This window comes from Eretmochelys imbricata, chromosome 3 (genome assembly GCF_965152235.1).
Source record: "Eretmochelys imbricata isolate rEreImb1 chromosome 3, rEreImb1.hap1, whole genome shotgun sequence".
Taxonomy (NCBI): Eukaryota; Metazoa; Chordata; order Testudines; family Cheloniidae; genus Eretmochelys; species Eretmochelys imbricata.
Genome location: NC_135574.1, coordinates 103,067,204 through 103,092,651, shown reverse-complemented (window position 1 = coordinate 103,092,651; position 25,448 = coordinate 103,067,204). Strand labels below are relative to the sequence as shown.

At 39.0% G+C, this 25,448-nt stretch overlaps 1 protein-coding gene across 3 annotated transcripts in view; it reads left to right on the top strand.

Moving 5' to 3' along the window:
• HBS1L (HBS1 like translational GTPase) overlaps positions 1-25,448 on the top strand; it is a 114,504-nt gene that overhangs the window by 29,025 nt on the left and 60,031 nt on the right. The window contains exon 1 of one of the 3 annotated variants that reach the window (XM_077813072.1): positions 12,112-12,238. The exons of the other annotated variants lie outside the window; for them this stretch is intronic. The gene's annotated coding sequence lies outside the window, so the exon portion shown is untranslated. Of the gene's footprint in view, positions 1-12,111; positions 12,239-25,448 lie in introns of those variants that run through there. 3 annotated transcript variants of the gene reach the window in all.

Here is a 25,448-nt window from a genome sequence, read left to right as displayed (position 1 = left end):
TGTTGCTGGCAGTGGTGCTGCCTTCAGAGCAGCGCAACTGGAGAGCGGTGGCTGCTGGCTGGGAGCCCAGCTGTGAAGGCAGAGCCACAGCAGCGCAGAAATAAGAATGGCATGGCATGGTATGGTATTGTCACCCTTACTTCTGTGCTGCTGCTGGCAGAACACTACCTTCAGAACTGGGTGCCTGGCCAACAGCTGCTACTTTCCGGCCATCCAGTTCTGAAGGCAGCGGAGAAGTAAGGGTGGCAATACCATGACCCCCTGCCCGCAACTCCCTTTTGGGTCAGGACCCGCAATTTGAGAAATGCTTGTCTTCCCCTGTGAAATCTGTATAGTATGGGGGAGGAGGGGGAAGCACACAAGAGGCCAGATTTCACGAGGGTGAGACCAGATTTCACAGTCTGTGACGTGTTTTTCATGGCTGAGAATTTGGTAGGGCCCTACCTATACTTTGCATGAACCAATAACTAAACTTGGCAAATAAAAACTGTACACTAAGGACTTTCAGAAAGCAGAAAAATTAAATATATTAGATTTAAACAAATTTATCCAACTTGTTTTTCATATTTTCCCTGTTAGCTTGCTGATTACCAAAGCTGTTTGTGATTAAATAAGAGACTGCTCTATCACAGTCCATGTTCTATTTAATCCTTCAGTGAAGTGCTAAATTTGACACCTCACAGTCATTCATAGAGCAAAAATACTATCATAAATGCAAAAATACTAACTGCAGGATCAAGCAGGAATAGAAACTCTATTTGGAGGATAGCTCTTGTAGAACATGCATCTTGCATAATTATCAGATATGCAAAGAAAACACTGAAAAGCAAAGTAGTTTGGTATAATAAAAGCGTCCGTGAGGAAGATAAAACTACAGTAAATTCATAGATCAATGTTCTATTTCATACCAATTGGATTGACTGAATAGTGAAATTATAATGTTATAATCAGCAATGTGCAAGCTCAGTTGGCACATTGTGTTCTGTTCTGGTTACGGTCTCAAAAAAGATACTAGATATAGTAGGGGTTCAGCGATAGGTGCCAAAATTGATTTAAGGCTTGGAGAATCTTCCATGTATGACACTGAAAAGATTGAGGCTCTTTAATTTGGAGAAGAAATGAGTACGAGGGCATGTGGAAGAGGCACACAAAATAATAATACAGAGCAGGTCAGGCAGGCACTTACTGTTTTACATAATGCAAGGACAAGGGCCATTCAATGAAGAATTGAAAGACAACCAATTTGAAGTGGAGTAAAGGAAATACTACTTTGCGTGATACATGAATAACCTGTGGAATTAATTGCCACAAGGTACTGAGGTCAAGAGACATGTTACAACATGAGACTTAAAGGCAAACAGATATGCTGTTTAAACTAACAAAAACGTAGTTAACCTAAACCGTTGCAGTATACTTGTGTAGATGTAGAAATTACATCAATGCTTATAAGCGTTGTCATCAATGTCTGAAGGAAAAAGGTAGTACCTTGAAATGGTATGTTCAGTTTACCTTTTAAAATGTGTTACAGAAGAGTGGTAAGAATGGGGCCTGAACATGTTGATACAGTAAGACACTGTCCTTGACCCAGCAAGCTTACATTTTGAGACCATGATTCTGCAATGGGGCTCCACATGGATGGGCCCCTTGCATTCATGCAGAGTTGATTGCAGGAATGTGGACTAATTTTGTCATGTTCATATTTTACATTTAGTTCATTTTTGAAGGAATCAAGATTGATTGCCTTTGCTCTTTCCTTTTGTCTTGTAGAAAGTTGAGGAGAAAAAGTCTTAAGCTTGCTGCCTTAGACTTTTGATTGCCTTCAAAAAGCATGTGCAATAAGCTTAAAGGCACTGGTTGTTTGTTGATGGGGTTTATTTGGAGAATAGACATACAGAATAATTCCTTTCTCCAATTTATTTATCTGATACTCTTAAGTATGTAAACAAAATGATAAAATACTTTAAAAGCTTTTCATAAAATTCTCAGAATCTTAGACCCAGAAGGAACAGGTTTTCACACACAGGTCTTTCTGAATCACACTGCTTCATGAGAATTTCTGTATTCTTTGCAGTGCCCAAAGGTCTAACTGAGAGAGGTAATCTTTGGAATTTTGTGCTCTGCCCTATCCAACCCAATTACATGCATTTCAACTATATTTTTCACTAGACTACTTGTCTGCAAATAAGCCTTTCTGCAAAACAAATAGAGTAACCAGTGGCTATAGAAAGTAGGTAGCTGTACTGAATACTTGTGAACAGTGAGATGCTTCTTCCAAGTTCTGAACTATCAGTTTCATTCTGTGTTGCACAGTGATTCCTGCAATTATTTCTTTAGAAAGCCATGCTTTGTAATGGCATTGGGAGGAAGCATAAAAATAGTATGTGGTCATAATTACTTTCACAATGCATGTACACAAGGGGGCCTACTTAGGGTTGCATGGGCAACCTTAATTCTGGCATTTCCTAACTTTTCAGTGGTTAATTTTGTAACCTTAATTTTCTTTTAATGTAGGTTTGTTTGTTTTATATAATATAGATCAGTAGCTGCCAAATTTTTTTCTGCCAAGGATCTCTTTGGCATCTGACTACATGTTCTAGCCCCTTTCATTTCTGGTACTATTAGAATGACCCTGCCAGCGTGGGAATGCCCCTGCCATCATGACCTCTCTGCCATGCTGTTGAAGGACGCCATTTTGTCTCCATGCAGCAAAAGCAGTGGAATACTGTTCTGGCACATTCCAGCCCTGGCTCAAGAGACGGACCCCTGCATAACCCACAGCAGACCCCCCAGGGATCACTTTGGGGAACCACTGATACAGATTATATGCTTTTGGGCCGAAAACCATTTTAAAGCTTGAGGCTGTGCTACAGTATGTATTCATTGGTTATTACATGGAATGTGTTCAGAAAACTTAACTTCACAATAAAGTCAAGTAGGCTACGGTACTACTTTTAATGACGCTAGCTTTGTCTTGAGCCAGAATTGTTTTGGAAATTGAGCTAATGAGTTTTTGCCTTAGTTTGTAAGAGAGAGACTGTAGGGAGATTTAAATGGAGTAGAAGATTGGACATCATGATGGAAGATGAAATAAACTTAACTAAATTTAAGGTAATGCATATGGGCACAAATAGTATATACTTCTCATACACTAATGGCTTTAAACTTGCAGGATTTTCTGAGGGGGGCAAAAAAGGGAATAAGTCTCCATGCATCTGTAATGTACATTTAGAAATAAGTCTTTGCATTTTCTCTGCAGCTGGAACTCCACTCCTCTCCTCCTTTAAGTTGCTTTTTCCAGGGAGGTCACTCACTTTGAGTGCTTCCCAGAGAATGTTGCTGTGCTATACAAATTACTATGTATGTCTAATTTAATGTTTGTCTGATGTATATTAGCAGTTAGGGTCAAATAAGAAACTTTGAGTGTATTAAAGAATAGAAATTACTGCATTTCATGTTGCTATATTGGACAATGGTACACCATTGAATAGAGTGCTGTGTTCTTTACCTTAGGAAACAAAAGTGAAGTTTTTCAAGGGAAGAGCAAAGAATATGGTTAGATGTACACCAGAGATTGCAGAGACTAAAATTATGTAGAGGATGAGAATAATAAGGGGACCAGACAGAAATCCCAGACTAATGAAGGGCAAAGCAGAATTTGATATTTTTTCCTTTCTTGAGAATGTAGAGACATTAGATGATGGAAAAAGGACAAATTTAGAATTAATAGAATATAGTCAGCCTGTGAAATTTATTGCTCAAGGAAGTGGATGCAAATACTGTTAGAATGTTAAAAATGGTTAATTTTATGTCCATTAAAATGTGTAGCTATACTGTCTAAGGCAGTGGTTCTCAACTGAGATCCACTGCTTGTTCAGGGAAAGGCCCTGGCGTGCCGGGCTGGTTCGTTTACCTGCTGCGTCCGCAGGTTCGGCCGATCGCGGCTTCCACTGGCTGCGGTTCTCCGCTCCAGGCCAACGGGGGCTGTGGGAAGTGGAGTGGGCCGAAGGATGTGCTGGCCGCCCTTCCTGCATCCCCCATTTGCAGTTATTCAGGTGAATCTTTTGCCTTCTGAAACATTGGAAATAGACTGATCCAGGGTGTGATCCAATATTTGCAACTTGGATTGCAACTTCTCTGAGAAATCTTTAAAAAAAAAAAAACACTTCCAGCATAATTCTCATCTGAAAAATGCTTATGTAAAAAAATGGCACCCTCTTAGTCAAAAGGATGTGCTTCTTAGGCATATTCATTTTCATTTCTACTTGCTTTTTACTGTTAAAGATGTTTTCATTACTTTTTTTACTCCTGTTAGTACTATAGAACACACAAAAAGAAAAGGAGTACTTGTGGCACCTTAGAGACTAACCAATTTATTCTCTAAGGTGCCACAAGTACTCCTTTTCTTTTTGCGAATACAGACTAACACGGCTGTTACTCTGAAACCTATAGAACACACAGACATGCATACTGGTGAGTGAGCTAGATTTTATTCCATCTTGGGCCTCATTAAGAGAATTGTTAACCACTTTGATTAAGATTTTTATTTTCAGTGATGCATGAACCAGAAAAAGTCAGATCTCTGGTAAAATTTTTGGGGTTGAAAAAAAAAAAAATCCTGTAAATCTTCTTGTCCTCTCCTTCAGGATCCTTTTCTGCTTCCTCTACTGAGGAAGCATCAGTGTTTGGCTAGTGGAGCAACAGGTCTGTCATGCAGTTTTATCACCAGCTTCAGGGTCATGCTACAAGCTTCCTTTGCCAAGTCATTCTGTGCTGTTCTGTTCCAACTGATTTGCTGCCCCAATAAAGGACATCCCCTGCTATTGCCTGTACAATGTTTGGGCAAGTTACTTAGCTGGAATTTTTCAAAGGTGCTTATGGGAGTTTGGTGCCTAAATCCCATTAATTGCTCCATGACTCACTTCATCTATCCCTAAAATGGTGGTACTAACAGAACATTTGATCTGCAAGTTATTGAAGCAATAAAAATGGAATTCTGCTGCGTCTATTTTTACAAAATAATTTTTCAAATTCTGGTTGAAGATATTCTGTTTAATGCATATTAATTATTAACTTATGATACACAAAGCACTATATACTACTGTCCACAAACAAGAATGAAGCCTCATTCTGCCAGGTACTACAAAATGCATGGTAACAGACAATCTCTACACTAAAAATACTTAAAATCAAAATAGATAAGGCAAAGGGTTGGGGGAAATAGGCACAGAGAATTAAAGAGGCTTGCCCCAAGGTCTGACAGCTTGTCGTTGGCAGAGTTGGGAATAGAACCAAGGTCTTCGCAAACCAGTCCAGTGCCCTATCCATTAGTCCTCAGTGCCTCACTGGCAGAGATACAGACTACAGGGGAGACAGTATTTACTTAGTATAAATTGCTAATTTATTATTTTTGTTCATGAATGTCAAGTATTCTGGGAATTTTACAGACATGTCTGAAGACAAATTTTTTCTCCAACATACAGATAAAGGGGGCGTGATGGGGGCCGGGGCGGGAAGGAGAAAAGGATGCAACATAAAAGCAAAGTAAGCAGATGTGTGGTATATTTTTTAGCTCTACATTTTATTCTAAGTTAATCACCTTCCTCTGTCTCAACCCCTTCCCTTCCTCTTTCTTTATATCAAAACCTGTCCCAGTTCTATTCCATAAACAATTTTTGGCATATGAGCATAGCTTAGGTATGACAACACACTGGAACAAGAAACAGCCACTCAGATAAATGCCACAGAAGTGCCTTGCACTAACCCCTTTAGCTTACTATAGTGGTTCCTACTTTTTTGCTCCATGGTGATGGGGGTTTCCCCAATGACAGACACTTGATGGTCTGGCTTTCATGCTTCTAGATGTGCATTACAGTTGCAACAGCTGTCTATTCCAGAGTGCACTATAGTGGAATGTAAACAATCATATTTGTACAATTTGGGGATTAATATGCGACTTGAAAGGTGGGTAAAAAAAAATGGTTAAAGGGGGGACTAAAGTGGGTCATACTGAAAGGGTAGCTGTCAGGCTGGAGGGAGGTTTAGTGAACTTCCTCAAGGATTTCATTAATTACCTTGGCACAAAAAGTGGGAGTGTCCGAATAAAATTTGTGGATGACACAAAGTTAGGAGGTAATACCAATGCAGAGAAGGAGTGGAATATCATACAAGATGATTTGGATGACCTTGGAAACTGGGGTAATAGAAATGGGGTGAAATTTGGTAGTGCAAAGTGCAAGCTCATGCAATTAGGGACTAACAACAAGATTTTTTTTTTGCTATAAGTTGGAAGTGACATAGGAGGAGAAAGACCTGGGTGTATTGGTTGATCACAGGTGATTATGAACTGCCAGTGTGATGTGGCCATGAGAGAGGCAATGCAATCCTAGCATGCATCAGGCGAGGTATTTCCAGCAGAGACAGGGAAGTGTTAGTACCATTGTACAAGGCACTGGTGAGTCCTTATCTGGAATAGTAGGTGCAATTCTGATCCTCCATGTTTAAGACAGGTGACTTCAAATTTGAACAGGTGCAGAGAAGAGCTTCTAGGATGATCAGATGAATGGAGAACCTATCATGATAAAAGGCTTAAGGAGCTTGTGTTGTTTAGCCTCACCAAATGAAGGCTCAGAGGAGATAGGATTGCTCTCTACTTATATATCAGAGGGATAGACTCCAGGGAGCGAGGGGAGTTATTTAAGTTAGGGACCAATGTTGGCCCAAGAATAAATGGATATAAACTAGACATCAGTTTTTAAGCTTGAAATTAGACATTGATTTCTAACTATCAGAGGGCTGAATTTCTGCAACAGCCTTGAAAGGGGCGTAGCCTGGGCCAAAAAAACCCAAAAAACTAACTTGTTTCGAGACTGAGCTTGTTACATTTATGGAGGAGATGATATGATGAAGTTGCCTACAATGGTATATGGCACTGCTGCTCCCGCTATTAGCAAGTATCTCCAACAGCTGGAGATGGGACACTAGATGGGAAGGGCTCTGTGTTACAGCATTAAATTCTTTCTCAGGTGTTTGGCTGGTGGGTCTCTCTACATGTGCAGGTTCTAACTGATCAATATATTTGGGGTCAGGATGGAATTTGCCCCCAGGTCAGATTGGCAGAGACGTAGGGTTTTTTTTGTTGTTGTTTTTTTTTTGCCTTCCTCTGCAGCGTGGGGCACAGGCGACTTGCTGGTTTAATCTAGACTAAATGGTGGATTCTCTGTAACTTGCAGTCTTTCAAATCAAGATTTGAGGATATCAGTAACTCAGCTAGAGATTGTGGCTCTATTACAGGAGTGAGTGAGTAAGGTTCTATGGCCAGCAATGTGCAGGAGATCAGACTAGATGATCAAGATGGTCCCTTCTGGCTTTAAAGTCTATGATTAACTTTTGGCTGTTTTGTGAGTTCATAAAAATCTAAGTCAAACTAGAAAAACATACATCCAAATGCTAGACTTTCACATTGCATCCCTAGGGAGGATTCCCAGGAATTACAGTGAAAAATAAGTGTTCTGATGCTTATAATAATAGTGATTAATATATTTGTTTGCTTAAGATGCCTACAGCTTTTGTTCAGGATATAGGAACTATCATGCTTGGTTGTTGTATTCTGACCCACTCCAGTCTGCAAATCATTTTCATATTTACATCTAAACTTCCCAGTAGGAAACTGGAAATGTTGTCATGGTCTTTTACTGGTCACATTTTTATTTATTAAACATTTGTTATGGTAGCACCCAGATGCTTCAGTTAGTGATGTGCTAGGTGCTGTATAAATAAGTGTATAAAAATGTTTCCTGACCAACAGAGCTTAATGTTTTAGCTCTGATATAAAGCACTTGAAATCCAATATAACTGATTATTCAACTAGCTTTTAAATCATGGGATATAATGAGCTACTTCAAGACTGTTTTGTGTACTGAAAATATGTCTGCACAGACATTAGGACTTACTGAATCTCTGCACTAAAATACTGTGTGGGCTTTAGAAAGGAAGTGGCTTATTTCACAGAAAAATGTGTCATCAGCAGTGAAAAGCTTTTAAAATGTTCTGAGATACCTTTTTGAGATTCTCTTTATATACTGTACACCTACACTGGAAAAAATGACACTCCAGCCTTTTTTCTGAGAGAGAGAAGTTTTGCCTTGCAGCATTTTAACACTACAGTAATATAGTTTATTTTTCAAAGAATAGCAATCTATACAAAGTAGGTCATATAGCTAGCTATAGTACACATGAATACTGTGTATTTAGAAAATTTAAATTGATGATATCCAGTTGGAACTCTGTAGGGTTCCACAGGAGCCAGCAAAAGAATCATAGAAATGTAGGGCTGGAAGGGATCTTGAGAGATCTTCAAGTCCAGTCCCCTGCCATGAGGCAGGACCAAGTAAACAGACCATCCCTGACAGGTGTATGACTAACCTCCTTTTAAAAAAAAATCTCCAGCAGAATTAGTATTCTGGTTCCTGATATCCAGGTGTGGCCTATTTGTATCCCCCTGGATCATGTCTTGAGCAGATGATTAGTATGTATATCCGTTAATTTTCTGTTTGCCTTAGGAGAATAATATTTTCATTTTTGTTCCATACACTGAAGCGAACAATCAATCTGATCTCTAAACTGTGGGATTCTCTAAACAACAGCTTGCGTTCTGGAGCATTGTAGAAGCCTGATTGGAAAAATTTAAATAAACTAAACAGGTTTTTAAAAAAAAATTCTCCACAGTATGACAAACTTCACTCCCAATTTTTTGGTAGGAGCCAAATGCTTTTCTCATATGCTTATGGCAGAACTTGACTCCAATATACTTTTCTCCTTATATATGTAGTTTTTTCTCCTGCTGTCAGCATGAAGTGTGTGCAGTTATGGAGCCCATCTTATTTGCATAAAGATCCGCCAGGAGAGCAGAATTTTTCTTTAAGACAGTAACATTCTGCACCCCAGTTTGGTATCTGAAAATGTGTGGAGTAGGAAGGATAAGCTTTCATTGCGTCCGTGCTTGCATTTTGTTTTTTTGTGGATAAATGGAGAACAGTGTTTAATGTTGTCAATCCAGCACCTTCTGTGAGCACTACATTCCTTTAGCGCCTCTTCCTTTTATAGACCGGTATTTCTTAAAGGTGTTAGTTTTTCATTATATGTGATTTTTGTCTCTGCTGTTCAGATAGGTGCAGTTCTCAGGAGATCAGTTAATCTGCTTCAGAGTAATATTGTCAAAATTTTGATCAGTCTTCTACTGGTTGATGATAGATGTCTTATTGTCTAGAATGACTTTGAAAATTTCAGAGGAAATTAACTTGTTTATCACCTATATATCACAGGATTTCAAAGCACCGTATAGACCACTGCAGAATTAAGTCAATATGTAAACACTTTAGTGACCAAATATATAAATGAATACTTTGCCATTTCCATAAGATTATGGAAGAGAACATTCCTTCTTTAGTTGAGAATGTAGGAAGCTTTCCATTGTAAGGCTGATTTTGCCTTTTGTTTCCCCATTGTGTATCTCTGCAGTTCATATTTCATGTGTGAGATTTGAGTGAAGAACTTTTCCCCAAAACTTTGAGGTGAAATGGATAGTTTATTTATAAGTTATTGGACTTAAACAAAATTCAAGTAGGGGATGGGGGGAAAAACAATCCTACTCAGGTCCTTTTTTTGTGATGTCATCACTCCAAAAGAAATTAACAACTCGACCTAGAAACTTCAGATTTAGTCTTTTATCCATCCTTGCTGAAGTTCAGTTCATTATTTTTTGAGAATGGAGCTACTTTTTTTATATATATTCAATTTGGCACTTGGAAAGAGAAAAATCTCTCTTTTGAAGTCCAAAGGTCTGAGAGACCTTATGGATCTTCAGAAAGGTCATGTGGCCTGAGGCTAACTTTGGTAATGTCTCTCATGACTTTGCTGCTATTGTGCATAGCTGTTAGATTACAGATGTCTCCTGAAGTGTGTAGCTAAGCAGCCAAAGATTAGAGGAGCTCCACTTTGAAGATGTTGTTACTACCTACAGAGGTTTATGTCACATTAATGTTTCACAATTCTAAACAAACATTCCAGCTTTTGAATCTAGTAATAGACATCTAAGTATCAAAAGGACAAAAATCTTTAAGAAATCAGAGGGGTGGGAAAAAACCTTTAAACTGGATTTACATTTGTAAGTATGTATAAATAACATAAGGGAAAGAGCCTAAAAGAACATTGTAGCTTAAAAAATAAATGTACAAACTCAGGAAAAGCGAAGTTAAGTGTAAGTTTAAAAAAAGGGGGGCGGGAGGGAAGTATGCAAATGCAGACTTAAATAACAATAATGTTTCGAGTATCTTAGTACCCAAGTGTGCTAGGCATCTTACAATACAAGTAGAAAGGCATGGCTTTGACGTTTCTGTGTATTCTCTTCTCCACCTACGCTTACATCATAAGACAGCTTTCCGGCTGCATTTTGTTCATCCTCCTCATAGAAAGCATTAAGTACATATTCTAGTACATTATATCATACATGAAATAATAACCGCTACCCACCCATTATGTGTGTTCCCACATCTACACCGGAGAACATACTCCATTTCATTCTGCTGATATCACACTTTATATAAAGAAATCATCCAATCCTCATCTATACTTCTGGTATAGTTCCTTCATATAAGTCCCATGCATTTCCCCCATTCTAAACCTTTACAAATGATCTGTACATTAGTCCCATTTTAAGTCCTATATTTCTGTTCTGCATACCCTGCATATCTTTATGGTGATAGACAGAAAATTTTTAAGTGGACTGTCAAGGTACATGGTGATAAGATTTTCCTGGTTGAAATGCCAAAGAATAGGGAGGAGTGTAAGGTGCAAGTAACTTTGATACTTAGCATAGATACATATCTACTGTTTACCAGGATGCACAATGTGGGAGAAATAGGGAATAGTTATGGTCATTTGGGTTGCCCCAGCTCCACTTTCATACTTTGCTGTGTTTAAAATATTAAATTTGAGTTGTTAACTTTAAATCTAATAAATGCCAAAAAAAGTTTTAAAATAATTTCAGGTACTACAGCCATTTGAGTCCCTGCTGCTACTTTCCGTGGTTTTACAATCACATTTTCCTATATTTTTATGTTTTTCTCTTCCCTGTTGACCCACATAAAAAGAGGAAAATGACTAACCTGGCAATACAGGGGAAATGATGACACTATACACAAAGGACTATTCAGTGCACAAAGTAAGCTGAAAAACAGCGATAATTGTTTTCCTTGTAATTTTCCTGTTATAGACATCTTGCAATAATATTACTTTAAGTAAATATTTTTCATGGTGAAGTATGATTTGAATTTCCTGGCTTCTAATATTTGATATTTTTAAATCCTATGTTTTCTTAGGGTTACCTTCCCTAAAGTAATATATTTATAACCTTACCAGTAGTTTAAGGAAGCCTTTTTTTAATTTCAGCACCTGGGAATAGAGCTGTAAGTGTTCACCCTAGCTGTCTGCTAATTTACCTCACTGTACTAGTTTGTTCATTGTACTTCTCATTATTATACAGTGTAATTTGATTTTGTAAAGACCATTGATCTGGGTAGGGTCTCACAGCTCAGTTTTGATTCTGGTCTAGAGGTAACTTTTTATTTTTATTACAGATAGAGGGTGTTATCCATGCTTTTTTCTAATATATTTCCATGTCTTTTCTTACTAACTACCAAACACTTCGCTACTACTGAGATGGTGGTAATGTAAGTTCCTATGTAGATCTACTGGTGTCATACTTGGGAAGTCTTAAAAGATTTGCAGAGGTGTGTAATCACTGTTTTTCTCCAGTTTCTGTCTCTTCCCCCCTCCCCCCTTTGAAGCTGGAGAATGGGGGATGGGGTGAAGAGGACAAATGGACAGAGTATTGTGGCTGGCATCAAAGTTATTCAGAGTTTTAAAAAACTATGTACTATTACTTTGGAAATACATAAGTTTAGTTTACGGTTACAGTATATGCCCACAGTACTATTCTTTCCCCATGAAAGTTCTTTCCTTTTTGTAGATCATATCTTCATTTTCTTAGAGTCAGAAAATGGATGCTTACTTGCCTTTATGGGCTTGTCTACACTACCCGCCGGATTGGTGGGCAGCAATTGATCCAGCGGGGGTGATAAATCGCTCTCCCGTCAACTCCGGTACTCCACCAGAATGAGGAGCGCAAGCAGAGTCAACGGGAGAGTGTGAGCTGTCGACTTACCACAGTGAAGACACCCTGGTAAGTAGAAGTAAGTACGTCGACTTCAGCTATGCTATTCACGTAGCTGAAGTTGCGTATCTTAGATTGACCTTACAATGTGTATGATAATCAAGGTGGGCCATTTCCTGCACAAATCCAGGGTTTAACAAGAACGTCTGAGGAACGGGGGGGTAGCTTATGCTCAAATAAATTGGTTAGTCTCTAAGGTGCCCCAAGTACTCCTTTTATTTTTGCGGATACAGATCCAACAAACAGGCCCCCCCCCCCCCCGTTCCCTCAGACATTCTTGTTAAACCCTGGATTTATGCTGGAAACGGCCCACCTTGATCATCATACACATTGTAAGGAGAGTGATCACTTTAGATAAGCTATTACCAGCAGGAGAGTGGGGTGGGGGGGAGAGAAAACCTTTTGAAGTGGTAAACACCCATTTTTTCATGATCTGTGTGTATAAAAACATCCTCACTGCATTTTCCACTTCTATGCATCCGATGAAGTGAGCTGTAGCTCACGAAAGCTTATGCTCAAATAAATTGGTTAGTCTCTAAGGTGCCACAAGTACTCCTTTTCTTTTTGCGAATACAGACTAACATGGCTGCTACTCTGAAACATCTCAAAAATGCTGTAAGGATTACTTTGCTTTAAAAAAGCATGTAATTTGAGACCATGCATGTAAAGAACCCACCCCAAAAGATACTAATTTCTGAAATTTCTGTTCAAAGAGCGTTATAATAATGAATAGGATGATTCTGTGATGGAGACTCTGTACAGAAATTTTACAGGTTTTGTTTTCATACAAAAGTGAATCTGAAATTTTGTTTGAATCTTTGATACTTAAAATAGCAAATGGCATTCGGTGCTGGAATTTTAAACATAGCCTGTCTTCCTCCAGTCTGATTCCAAACCTGGTCTCCCCTCCCTGCCCCCCCCAGCTCTCTCTTGGATAGATGCAACCAGAATCAAAGATTATGGTTTGATACCAGATTACTAGTGATAGCCATTCTGTTACCTGAACAGTCAATTTAGTACTGGATTCACCATATACTTACGTATATGGCTACCCCACAGAGTTCTGATACATGCACACACCAGTCTGGCTGGTGGCTTCTGTTTCACACTATGCTTTTTGATGGGACCATGCATTTTTCATGCAATGCATTGGTGCCAGCTATGTAATCTGTGCTATCTGAATGTTTGGATGAATAATTTTAGGGCTTGTCTACACTTACCGGGGTTTGACGTGTGGCGATTGATGCATCAGCGGTTGATTTAGTGGGTCTAATGAAGACCTGCTAAATTGCCCACTGATCGCTCTCTAGTCAGTTCCTGAACAAAAAGCACAAGGGGAGTCGATGGGAGAGTGTCTCCAGTTGACATTGCATAGTGTGAACCCCGTGGTAAGTAGTTCTAAGTATGTCAACTTCAGCTATGTTATTCACGTAGCTGAAGTTGCATAACTTAGATTGATCTCTCCCCATAGTGTAGACAAGGCCTTAGTCTAAGAAAACTGCCTTCCTAGCTTTTTGTATAATTTAAGGTTTGTCACCATAGTTCTAGTAATGAGATGTGAATTTTTATCAGTGTACTTTTTACTGCTAATATATTGTTTTTAAATACCACAAAAGTTGTTGTTGCAGATAAACTCAGACTATGCTTAATCAGCCTGCTGCATTGATACAGCTTGGTTTTATGTTTTTCAAGTTGGATTCAAAGGAGCTTTAGCAGTTTCACACCTAGATTTCAAAGGTTTTTTTTTTCTGTAAATGTGTTGCCACTAACACATTTAAATAACAAAGAATACTAAAGCTTTTTCTCAGTATTTTTAATGCCCTCCCCTTCCTCTGCACTTTGCTCTTATTCAAATGTACTGTATATGTATACAGTCCAGGATGGTGAGGATGCAAGAGAGGAGAGTGGCAAACTCTGGTTGATTTAATTTTTTACTTCAGAAAAATACCAGGAGACTGAAATGAGCGGTAAGAAACGTAAGAGTTAAAGTGAATCTTCAAGCCTGTTAACCTGGCAGATGAGATGCTAAAAACAAAGAGGCATTTTCTCTAAATCAAGGAGGAAAACAATTTAGCACTAAAATTAGTCTCAAGAGAGACTTATTTCAAACTGTTTTCTGTCAGCCTGTTTGTAAAGTGAGAATCCCCAGACCTTGTGTGCTGTGAATAAGGTCCACAATGTCTTTGGAAACCAACTACAGTACATTAAATATCCAATCATACCAGAGCATGTTTGGAGCATCAGATTTTTTCTTTTGTAGCGGGGTCAGGATAACAGTTAATTTTTCTAGGTTCTGCCCCTTCTCCTGTTCTAAGTTGGTGCAACTGTACATGGGGGTGATATTCATCAGAGAAGTGTCCATTAAGCAGATAGAATTTCAGTCTCCCTCTGCCGCCTCCTTCAGGCTCCATCATGGGGGTGGGAAGTAGCATTGAGGAAAAATGCTAGATCTTGTTTAACATCGGGCAAATGTTCTGACTTCTGAGCCTCATGTTCCTAATTTAAAATAGGAATAGCACATAGGTAATGGGGGTGTTGTGAAACTTAATTGAGATAAAGAAGTGAAGATGGCTGGTTGGGAGAGAGCAACTGGAAGGTCTGGCAAAGACCTTTTATTAGAGGGTACATCCACAGTTTCATTCGAGCTTACAATATGGGGATCGTACGAGATACCTAACTGCCTTTAGATGATTGCATGGCAGCTGTGGCCAGAGCTGCTTTTCTTCCCCCGTTTACAGCTCCAATGCAATTTATAACTTTTTATTTTGGATTGTGAACCTCCTAATATATATGTCATCTTCACCTCAAGTTTAAAGTTGTCATGTTCCCTGCCTGGGACTATTGTGCATTTTAAAATAATTTGGAAAACAAAAGTTGCTGTAGGGTATAGCAGCATAAAAATCATAATGTATGAGCGTTTTAACACTTAGAGAGATTTGTTGTATCATACAAATGTTGAAATACTTTAAACAAATGCATTAGCATGAGGAATAAAATCCTTAAGCAAATACTGTAAACGTGTGCTGGCCATTTATTGGAGTTACATATCTCTACAAAATACCAGAACTGACTGGACTATATAATGGACTTCACTTGGCAAATTTTATTTCTTTTAATTGGGTTACGTATAATAGCAACCAGATGTGTTAAGCTAATTATCTTCATTTTATATTCACAATTCAATATTTTTATGACATTTGTTTTATATAAATGTTGCTCTGGATGGAGTAGTCGCTGTTTTTTAAATTAAACAAATAATTACTGAAAAAACAGGATTTGATAATGGAGACTTCACCAAATCCTAGGTTATAGTGGCACAAAACAGCCCTTCCAATATCTGAAAACCACATGAAACAATTAATGGTAACAGTCTTCAGTACATGAATAAAATGCAGGTTTCTGCCTTTCTGTTTTAAATATAACAATACCATTCACTTAGTTTTGTTTTTAAAAAAAGTTTACATGATTGTGTGTGGATAGGTAACTGTTGTATATCTGCTGCATATTTTTTAAACTTTAGTAAAACTAATACTATAAAAGGTATATGTATTCTCAGCAAACTTCATTTTTAACAGATCGTGTGAAATGTTTAACTGTACCTAATTTACATGTGCAAAGGAAAACAATTCATTTCCCATGATTCCTCTTACCATCATTTTTTTGTTCTTTAAAGGCTAAGAATATTTTTTATAAATCTTCCCCTACTTTACTACTAAATTTATTCAAAATGAGTATGTATTACTAAATGATTACATTTCACAAGCACTGTATTACATATTAAATATAATATTTTAAGATGTTAAATGTTAAGGATTTAACTTTCAAAAACTTAATTTTGACATTTGTAAATCAGTTAGGTCTGTTAATATTTTCTTAAACATTTTCCAAAGGGTAAAGGTTTCCAATAGTTCCTTAAACATTTTGAATGTAGCAGGCTTGTAACAGGCTAATCCCAGCTCCCATTCATACTCCCAGCATAATCTTTGACAAAACACTTTTAATCTGTTTTAACACTACACTGTAATAAGGTGGGGCACTCACCGCCACAGCACCTCCTGCTGGTCAGTCTGGGAATTAGGTCATCCAGTTCCAGAGCTCCCTCCTCTGACCGGTTTCTCCCCTGCCCTTACCTGCCCCTCTGCCGTCCCTTTATCTCCACCAGTTCAGGCCCCATGTCCCTCCCAGACCATGGTGCCCCTTACCTTGGAGTGCTGCCCTACGGCAGGGTCACCACACTCTGGGTCTCCCCTCCGAGGGGAATCCCAATCCCTTGTACCTACCTTGCCTCAGTGGCTACTGCCAGTCATCATTTAGTCCCTTCTCTCAGGGGCAAACTGCAGTCTGAAATGGCCACTCATCACTGGCAAGGGGGTTGGACTTGCTGCATTTTCTTTCCCTGGCTGCCTCCCTGCAGCACTAGTACCTCCTCAGGCCTTTGCCTCAAGGCCTCAGCCTGGGAGGTTGCCAGGCCAGAGCTCAGCTTGCCCTTTCCCTCTACTGCTCTGTCCAAGGTACCCCTGTCTCTACCAGGCAGCTAGGTCTTTCTGGAGCAAGACTGACCTCCTTCTCCCCAGGAGCCCTTCTTATACTGGCCCAGCTGGGCCCTGATTGGCTGCCTCAAGCTCGCTCATGATTGGCTTCCTGCGGCAGCCTTTTCCCAGGGTGTTTTTAACCCGTTCCAAACTGGAGCAGGGTGACCACCACACTACACCTCCCCCTCAAAATCCCACGCCTGGCGATAAGGGGGTCCTCTTGCCTGTGTGACCCAGAGATGTCCTTCCAGTTGAGCTCACTTCTCTTCACTTTCCTTCAACTTCAGGGCCAGGTCTTCCTTCTCCTTGTGGGCTTTCTGCAGCTCCACCTCCACCGTCCAGAGGGCCTGTTCCGTGGCCATCAGCTGCATACATAGGCTAATGTCCCCTGGACCCTCTAACGTCAGGGTTGGGGTTCCCGTTGTAGCTTGCTTGCTCACAGCCTGGGTCCTGACCTCTCACTGGGTCCACTCTGTCTCAGTCCCTTTTTCTGCCACCTCATGCTCTCGGGCAGGTCTACCGCCTTCACTGCAGTGTTGACCACGCTCATCTTTGCCTGTTCTGGGTCGCCAGGCACCTTCTTCTTCGGCCGCCCTCCCCTGAGGGGGCAGTGCCTCTTAATATGGCCCCGCTCGCGGCAGCCAAAGTAGACTCCCTGCTCCTCTGCAGCCTTGGGCCTCTCATAGTCTGTCTTGGGTCTCCCCTTCTCGCTGGGGCTCAACTGGATCCTCCACCTTGGGCCTGGGGACTCACACTGTAGGTGTCCGCATTGCCCGCAGGCCCAACGTGTCCATCATCCCCTGTCCAAGGTACCCTTGTCTCTACCAGGCAGCTACGTCCTTCTGAAGCAAGACTGACCTCCTCCTTCCCAGGAGCCCTTCTGATACTGACCCAGCTGGGCTGTGATTGGCTGCTGCAAGCCCACTCGTGATTGGCTCACTTTTCCAGGGCTATTTTTAACCCCTTCCAAACCGGAGTGGTGTGACTGCCCTGTTACAAACACTAACAATATTTCTAGTCTAACTGTTCTTGTATTGAATCCATCTCTATATTGCTTAACCTATAAAGGGAGTGGGTGGTGATAGAGAGGTATTATGATTTATTAATGTATATAAAATGTCAATGTATAGACAGTTTTACATACTACTAGACCTGATCAGACATCAGGATGTAATTTTTTGAAAAATATTACAAAACTTTTTGTAGTTTTGAAAATTTTGAAGCAGTGCTATATGCTACTAATTTATGTACGCAAAATAGTTACTTTTTTTAAATGCTAGATGCAATAGGTAGCACATTTTCATCCTTTTATATAAACATTAAGTAATAAGGGCCTGTTGTGTAGCTCAGATGATGATTATCTAAAAGAAGAGAAATGTCCATCATATTTAACAGTTTGTTTCCATCCTCTCTGATCATCCTCCCAGCATTAGAGACAAAGTGTGAGGGGTTTCTTTTTGCTTCATTGCCCTAATTTGAGTGTCATCCAGCCCTAATGCCACAATGCTTTCCTTGTGACTTGGCTAGCACATTACAGTACTATAAAATAATAAATGCTTTCCTTTGCTACTCCCTTGTCTCCTTTGGAGCTTACTGTACTCCAGTTAATGAATTATAACTGTTAGAGGACCCAGTTACAACACAGTAGTTTTTGTAATGTAGATGACCCTAAAGAAAAGTAAATTGCCTTTTACCTTCCTTTCTTTCTTACATTTGATCCTGTGTCCTCAAAATGGTTACTCCCATTATCTTGATTACCACCAACTCCATTTTTCTCTAACTTCCTCAACTCCCAGAAATATGATAGAATTCTCTTAGACCCTCGTGTGGCCAAGATACTCATAGGCATTAACTACTGCCTCATTTTTAACTGCATTTTGCAGCAAAGTGCTGTTCTAATGTCCTCCAATCACCTTTTGCACAACCATATCTTTGATAGATTTCTCTTCGGGTTTTCTCTGGCTATAGCATCGAAAGGGTCCTCCAGCATATCTACAGTGACTTCTTTTTGTTGATTATGGGTACTGCTTTTATGCTTACCTCAGTGCAGCTTTTGACACTATGGGCTGCTTCATCATTTGGTATTGTCTCTTACAGATGTAGGCATTTCTGGTTCTCTCTTGAAAATCTACACTGAAATCTGTCAAAGACATGCAAAAGGTGATTAGAGGAAATTAGAATAGCACTTTTCGTGCAAACACAATATGGTGGGGAAGAGTCAACATGGCTTTTGTAAAAGGAAAACATGGATCAAGAATGTTAGAATTATTTGAGAGGTCAACAAACGTGGACAATGGTGATCCAGTGAATATAGTGTATTTGGACTTCCAGAAGGCCTTTGATAAGTTTCCGTCACCAAAGGCTCTTATGCCAGTGTCAGCAGTAATGGGATAAGATGGAAGGTCCTCTCATGGATCAGTAACTGGTTGAAAGGAAAACAAAGGATAGGATTAAATTATCAGCTTTCACAGTGTAGAGAGGTAAATAGCAGGGCCTCCCAAGGATCTGTACTGGGACCGGTGCAGTTCAACATCTTCATAAGTGATCTGGAAAAAGGGGTAAACAGTGTGGTGGCAAAGTTTGCAGACTATAAAAATGACTCAGTATAGTTAAGTTGAAAGCGGACTGCAAAGAGTTACAGTGGGATCTCACAAAACTGGGTGACTGGGCAAGAAAATGGCAGAAGAAATTCAGTGTTGATAAATGCCAAATAAGGCACATTGGAAAACATAATCCCAACTATACGTACAAAATGACGGGGTCTAGATTAGCTGTTACAACTCAAGAAAGATCCTGGAGTCATGGTTAGTTCTCTGAAAACATGTTCAATGTGTAGCGACAGTCAAAAAAGCTAACAGAATGTTAGGAACCATTAGGAAAGGGATAGATAATAAGACAGAAAAGATCATAATGTCACTACATAAAACAATGGTACACCCACACCTTGAATACAGCATGCAGTTCTGGTCACCCCATCTGTAAAAAGGTATATTAGAACTGGAAAAAGTACAAGGAAGGGCATCAAAAATTATTAGGGAGATGGAACAACTTTCATGCATGGATAGATGAAAATGACTGGGGCTGTTCATCTTAAAAGAGATGACTGGGGGAGGGATATAGTAGAGGTCTATAAAATCATGAATGTTGTGGAGAAAGTGAATAAGGAAGTGTTATTTACCCTTTCACGTAACACAAGAACCAGGAGTCACCCAATGAAATTAATAGGCAACAGGTTTAAAACAAAGTAAGTACTTCTTCATACAACACACAGTCAATCTGTGGAACTCATTGCCAGGGCATGTTGTGAAGGCCAAAAGCATAACAGGGTACAACAAAGAAGTTTATGGAGTATAGGTCCATCAATGGCTGTTAGCCAAGATGTTCAAGGATGTAACCCTGTGGTCTAGGTGTCCCTAAACCTTTGGCTGCTAGAAGCTGGGACTGGAAGACAGGGAATGGATCACTTGATAAATTGCCTTGTTCTGTTCACTCCCTCTGCAGTGTCTGGTACTGGCCACTGGGGGAAGACAGGATTCTGTGCTAGATGTTGGACTGTTGGTCTGACCCAATCTGCCCCACTCTTACATTCTTATGACATAGTTCTGTTTCTGTTATTGCTCTTTTGTAGTCTTTGAGAATGACCTCTTCTCTGAGATCCATAGGTACATTTCCTGAACTTGTGTTTCTCTTCTTCCTACCATTTCTCCTGTATGCAAACCATAGCCAGTTTACATTAGGAGCTTCAGTTTTCTCTTAAATGAAATCCTCAGCCAAGTTTTCATTTCCTCTTGTCTTCACTATTGCAACGCTTTTCACCAAGGCTTTCCAGAGTCCAGAACGTTGTTAGCCATTTATAAAGTCTGTAGGCCAGGTAGTTTTAGATTTGCATCATTTTTTAGAAGAATACCCCAAGCAACTTAATTGGGAAAACACTGTAAATTCCCTGTTAAAGTTGCACAATTAAAATCACAAATAGGAAATGCAAAAATTAACACTCATGGTTAAGCTGGCTGCATTGCACCAGTGTTGTCCATGGTTTTTCTGATTAAATATGTCTCTTAAAATATTACTTTTTAAACTTACCAAAAGAATGTTCAACACAGCAAATGAATATTGCTGTTTGAACCTTAATGTTTGTACTTCTTTACTTTGATTTTTAGCCGTTACCTTTTTTGTGACACTATCTGACAGTATGGCCTGAAAATACTCTATTTTTTTTTAAATTGAAGGGTTTTCAATATATAATTGGATTATTTTTTTAGTTCTCTGAAGTCACAAGTCTTCCAGTCTGTGAGATTCCTCAACATGCACTCTGCTAGTGACATTGCAGCCTCTATGGGCATCCTTTGAATTATGGGAGGTGTGTGGTGGAGGATCAAGTAAGTACAGTTTTCATACACAATGACCTGGTTTTGCAAAGTAGTAAAAAGAAATAAGAGAAAGTGGAAAGCAAAGATAAAAGTAACACTAAGAGAACATCACTCACTTTCCCCAGATAGGTCAGGTCTTTGACCATTCATGGTCGGGTGTGGTTGTAATTTCACCAGTAGAGTGCACACTAGGGTACTAACAGAGTAGAAGTTCTGCGACTTCACAGGGCCTAAAGGAAATTAGATAAGATATTAAAACTAGTTATATGTTAGGGTGTCTCCAGATTGGGAATTTAAAAATCAGTTATGTGCTGATTGATTATCTTCTTTAGCTCTTTGGGACATGATCTTGTAACTCTAGTTACTGTACTTAATATCTTACAACTTTGATTGATATGCCACTTCCGTGTTACATTTCTGGAAGGTGTTTATTGAATAATGTTAGATAAATTGAACAGCAGATTTGAGGTAATCTTTCTTTTTGTTTAGGAAATAACCTTTATTCCAATATTATCCTGCTTCACTACCTTTCACACTTCAAATATATTTGAGTAATTTAACTTGTGTTTCTTGGGATCAGCTAAAGGCAATTCTGGTGCATAAGTATAAGCTTTGGGTCAGGACAGTTCTTACATTTGCACAGCACCTTGCATATTTGGGTGCTACTGTAATCCAAATAATAAAAATATATATGTGGTATACCTATATATGCATAAAACACTAACATCTTTGTTTCTAAAATACTTTGTCAACACAGACTAATAGCACCATCCTCTGGTGCTGTAATGTAAGTTTTAGATCAAACCTGACATTACTAACTGCATTATTTTTGGAAATGAAATTACATTTAATGTACCTGGTTTGTACATATTGTACTTTCAGTTTTACACACTCATATTGGGCCAAAGTCTCAACAGAAATTCTGTTAATTTGCATCGACTGTAATCAGTTCTTTTCAATTTAGGTTACTGGCTAATGGATATACCTTTTTAGGGCTATCCTACATATAATGCTGACTCTGCTCTATGTGTGCCCATTTATGGTCAGAGCTAAACTTCAGAAATATTGGGCTGAGTTTTTTCTAAATCTCAGTGAAAGCCATAATACAGTCATTTAAGTAAAATACGTTGAATAAGAAAACACCACCAACGATTCGTGGTTGTATGTGTGTGAGAATCAGATATTGTGGTGTTCTGTTATAGAAATGTACGGAGTGCAAATTTTTAATGTACAAATGATTGTTTATAACAAATTATGAGTTCAGATAAAATGCAGGGAGTTATAGATTGAGAAAGGATCTTGTTGAGCCTTACTAGGCAGATTAGCAAAGAAGCATGTATCCCACAAATCATGACTTTCCATAGGTACAGAATAAGCTGTATTGTCTTGTGATCATGTTAATTACTGGATTTTAGTCCATGGACTACAGGAATTTGGCACCAAAAATTCCAATGGAACTTTCTTGTTAGAAAATTGACAAGTGAGAAAATAATTCTTTTGGCTGACACATCACTCACTACTGGATCTTTAGGATTCTGCAAGGCAGAAACATCAGATAAGGCAGCTGATACGCATGCAATCTCTATGGAAACTGAAATGTGTGTGCCCCATCCAAAGCAGATCTTTGTTGTTGTTGTATGCTTGAGTGCTGCTTTGATGAAACTGGAAATCTTGAAACAAGCATTATACTCTTAACAGCAGCGCTTTTCTTATACTATATTAGATGTGAATGAGAAATAGCAGTCCACTTAGCCCTATTTGCATGTATGGTATACAGATGCTCCATATATGTGACTGAAATATAGTCCAGTTTAATGAGCTTCTAAGGTATTTGCATATTACACACAAAAACTGTGCTAAACTATTAATGTTGCAAAGTCAAGCATTCAAAAGTTAGGAAATGCCAAAATTAAGCCACAGAATTTTTCCCTATTGTGCCATATACCCTCTGTACTTACATGAGCACATACTACTTTTTGCCACAGGATGCCTGCCTCATTCAGTGCCCAGGATAGACCTGCTTTGGGGATGAACCAGAATTGGGCAGTGAAAGGAAATTGTTGTCTGTAGGATCCTGATTTATTTATTGCAGAAGTTGGAAGGAGTGTAGTGAGTGAGGCAGGGGATTGCAGGGAAAGAAAGGGTGGTGGTATGGTTAAGGCAGTTGAATGCTGCCTGGGAAGATTGGATTCCAAGGTTAGAAGGGACAATTTTGATTATCTGCTCTAACCTCCTGTATAACATGCCATAGAATTTCCCCAAAATAATTCCTAGAACATGCCTTTTAGAAAAGAAAATAATCCAGTATGACCCTTGATACATTATTCAAATGGTTAATTACTCTCACTGTTAAAAATGTTTGCCTTATTTCCAGTCTGAATTTGGTCTAATTCTAGTCATTGAATCATGTTCTGTCTTTCTCTACTAAATTGAAGAGTCTGTTATTAAATATTTTCCCCCATATATGTATTTACAAACTGTAATCAAGTCACCCCTTAATCTTCTCTTGCTAAACGAATAGATTGAGCTCCTTGAGTCTGTCACTGTAAGGCTTATTTCTTAATCCTTTAATTATTCTCAAGGCTTCTCTGAACACACTCCAATGTAGCAACATCCTTCTTGGATTGTGGACACCAGAATTGGACACAGTGTTGCAGCAGCTGTTGCATCAGTGCCAAATAAAGAAGTAAAATATCCACTTTACTCCTATTTGAGGTTTCCCTGTTTATACATTCAAGGATAGCTTTTGCCTTTTTGGACACCACATCACACTATGAGCTCATGTTCAGGTGATTATCCACAACAACTACCAAATCTTTTTCAGCGTTCCTGGCTTCCTAGGATAGAGTCCCCCATTCGGTAAGTGTGGCCTACCTTCTTTGTTCTTAGATGTACACATTTACATTTTGCCATATTGAGACACACGTCGTTTACTTGCATCCAGAATTCCAAGTGATCTAGATCAAGATGAATCAGTGAACTGTCCTCTTCATTGTTTACCACTCCCCCATATTTGTGTCCATTACAAACTGTTAGTGATGATTTTATGTTTTCTTCCGGGTCATTAATAAAAATGTTAAATAACGTAGGTACAGTAATCAATCTCTGTAGGATCCCACTAGAAACACAGCCATTTGGTGATGTTTCCCTGTTTATATATACATTTTGAGACCTGTCAGTTAGCCAGTAATACATATAATGCGTGCTAGGTTAATTTTTTTTTCTAGTTTTTTTAATCAAAGTGTCATGAGGTACCAAGTCAAATGTCCCTTCTGACCTTAAAATCTATGAGTCTTACAGAAGTCTATATTACATCAACACTATTACCTTTGTCAACCAAACTGGTAATCTCATTGAAAAAAGATATCAAGATAGTTTGACAGGATCTATTTTCCATAAGCACCTGTTGATTGGCATTAAATACATTACGCTCCTTTAATTCTTTATTTATCAAGTCCCATATCAGCCTCTCTGTTTTCTTGTGCAAGATCAGTGTCAGGCTGCCAGGCCTATAAATTACCCAGGTCATCCTGTTTACCCTTTTTAAATATTGGCATGTTAGCTTTCTTTTAATGTTCTGGAACTTTCCCAGTGCTCCAAGGCTTATTGAAAAGCAGCATTAATGGTCTAGCAAGCTCCATAGCCAGCTGTTTTAAAACTCTTGGATGCAAGTAATCTGGGCCTGCTGATTTAAGAATGTCTAACTTTAGTAGCTGCTGTTCAACATCCTCCTGAGATATTAGTGGAACGGAAAGAGTGTTAGAATTTGATATGACTATCTCATCTGTTTTTCTCCCAAATACAGAACAGAAATATTTATTGAACACTCCTGCCATTTCTCTATTTTTGTTGATAATTCTACCGCTTCCATCTAGTAATGAACCAGTATCATTGTTAGGATTCTTTTTGTTCCTGTTATCTATCTGTCTATTTATTTAATTTTATTATTGACATCTAATGCCACTCAACCTCCCCTTTTGCCCACTTAATCTTTTCAAAACGGGTCATAACCAGTGATTGTAACATTTCAGTCATGGCAGTCCTCCTACCATGTTTCAGTAATACCAGCTAGATCAAATTTACTCTCATAAATGAGCAATTCCAGTTCCTCTTGATTGTTACCCAGTCTCCTAGCATTAATGTATAGGCAGTGCAAGAATTTCTTCTTTTTGTGTCCTTTGGTTCCTTGATAAATTTTGTTCTCTCATCCTTGATTTTGTGCTGAATGCTCACATCTTCTCCTGACTTCTCTTGCCAGCCTGTCCCCAAGGAAATGGTCCCCCATCTACTGAGTCTGGAAGCCGTCCAAACTCTATA